Consider the following 2,524-nt stretch of genomic DNA (forward strand, 5'->3'; position numbering starts at 1 on the left):
ATCTCGGGGTCTTATATCCTACATCATTGGGCACTGTTACCATACTGAGAACCTCCGGTTCTCATACCATATTCTGTTGTTGTTTTTCAGATACAGGTCGCAGCCCACCTCAGTGAGTTGTTTGGTTGGTGACAGAAACGGAGAATTCGGATATCTTTCGAGGTCTTTTGATTTATTTTGCTATACATCTCTCATTTTTGTATTTTGTTTAGCCTAGAGGCATGTACTGAGAGAACAAAACTTGTATAAGCTGTTTTTACCGTCTGGTTTCATGTATGGTCTGTTTATGGCTAGCCGGCTTAAACTCCGCAAGTCGTGGCTAGATCCTTATGTTATTATACTCTTATCCTTTGTTATATTATATCTATATCTTGTGCGTTAAGTTAGAAGTTTCGTGAGTATGTTTTGCGCTTTTCAAATCCTGTTTTGAGCTATATCCTTCATCAGGCTTCTAGACTATATTAATTCTTTCTATATATTATATGTATGAGTTTAGAACTTTTGTAACCTTTGATTAACCTTTACTTTACGACGTAAGGTAAGACTTAGGATAATTAAGGTGTTACAAAATATCACGAATTTCTTCTGCGGGGTCCCTCGGTTCACTGGTTGAGAATAGTTTTGTGAAGTAATTCTGAGCAATAAAAGCTATTCCCTCTGTATCCATTGCTATATGCCCTTCTTCATCCTCTAACATATGGATCTTATTCTTACAATTCCTTGTCTTGAACTTAGAATGAAAGAATTTAGTGTTGCGATTCCCCCAATTAAGCCATTAAACTCTTGATTTCTCTTTTCAGTATCTCTCTTCCAGTTCTAATTCATCTTCTATTTTTGCCTCCAAACACTGGATTGTCACTAAAGTGAAAAAATATCTTTTATTTTTATTATTTTAATATTCATACTAATTCTATTTTTTTATTGAGTAATGACCATCATATTTAATTCACTATAATTAGAATTAGTTTCATTAATCACATATACCACATTATTATTTTAATAAAATAACTTGAAAGTTATACACTTATACGGCGTAACAAATATCATGCACTCTCCCAGAAACTTCGAAGTATGCTTCTAGTAATTGATGAAGCGATTTTTCGAAGCCCTCGAGGGAGAGTGAGTGATAAATGCTACAAACTAATTAATAAGAGCCATTGAAGGAGGGAGAGTGAGTGTAAAGGGTATAAGTGAAAATGATGCTATGGAAATTGATTCAATGATAAAAAAGTTAAATAATCTGTTTACTTCAAAAGATCTTGGAGTGTTACATTATTTTTTAGGTATTGAAGTTTATCAACAATTTGAAGGTCAGATCCATCTTTCTCAGACTAGATATATAGAGAATTTACTGTCTAAAGTGGGAATGACCTCAGTCTCACCAATGCCAACACCAATGATATCCTCCTTGCAATTAATGTCTTCAGGGTCTGAAGAGTTTGAAGATCTTTTATTATATCGATATGTTGTTGGAGCTCTACAATATGTCACAGTTACAAGGCCAGATTTATCCTTTGCAGTATGCAAAGTAAACCAATTTATGCATCGCCCATTAGTGTATCACTAGAAGGCAGTAAAAAGAGTTTTAAGATATCTTCAAGGAACTAAACACTATGGTCTTATCTTTAATCAGTGCTCAGATTATAGACTTTAAGGATTTGCAGACTCTGATTGGACTGCTGATCTTGAAGATCGAAAATCTATTTCAGGATTTTATGTATTTCTTGGAACTAATCTTATTTCTTGGTTTTGTAGGAAGCAAACTACAATTAGTAGGTCCTCCACTGAGGCAGAGTTTCGAAGCTTAGCCTCCTGTGAAGCAGAGCTCGAGTGGGTTCAGAATCTATTAATGGAGTTGAAGATAAAGTTTGACACTTCTCCAACCATATTCAGTGGCAACATGAGTACATGTATGCTAGCAACGAATTTGGTTTTGCACAACAAAACCAAACATTTTCAACTGGATATTCAGTGTGTCAGAGACAAAATTAATTCTAAACTCCTCCAAGTTGTTCATATACCAGAAATTGAACAAATAGCAGATTTATTAACTAAACCCTCTCTTCTTATACTTTTGACAAGTTTAGGAACAAACTCATAATATTGCAAAGACCACTCTTGAGTTTGAAGAGGGTGTAAAGGGTTTTTTAATTCTTTGCACTGTTTCTTTCAACAAAACTTATTCATGATCACCCACCAAAATCACTTCAGTGAGCAACCAATCTCTTGAAGGGTTCAGATCAGAGAAGGCCTTCTTATATGTTGCACAAGAACAGAATCTAAATCTTGAAAATATTATTGTGGATCGAAGCCGTTGACATTATCGCGTTGGTTCTCTGTATCTTATCTTAACTACAAGTTTTGTCATTTGCAGAAGCATGAAATCCTATAAATATATTCCCCTTGTTTAATTCCTATGTTATACATGTCAACTATTCAACGTATATATAAAAAAATTTGCCATTAATATGTCACTCTGTATAAATATATGTATATATAGTATCTCATAAAATTTGTTTATAAT

The sequence above is a fragment of the Arachis ipaensis genome, chromosome B05 (genome assembly GCF_000816755.2).
Source record: "Arachis ipaensis cultivar K30076 chromosome B05, Araip1.1, whole genome shotgun sequence".
NCBI lineage: Eukaryota > Viridiplantae > Streptophyta > Magnoliopsida > Fabales > Fabaceae > Arachis > Arachis ipaensis.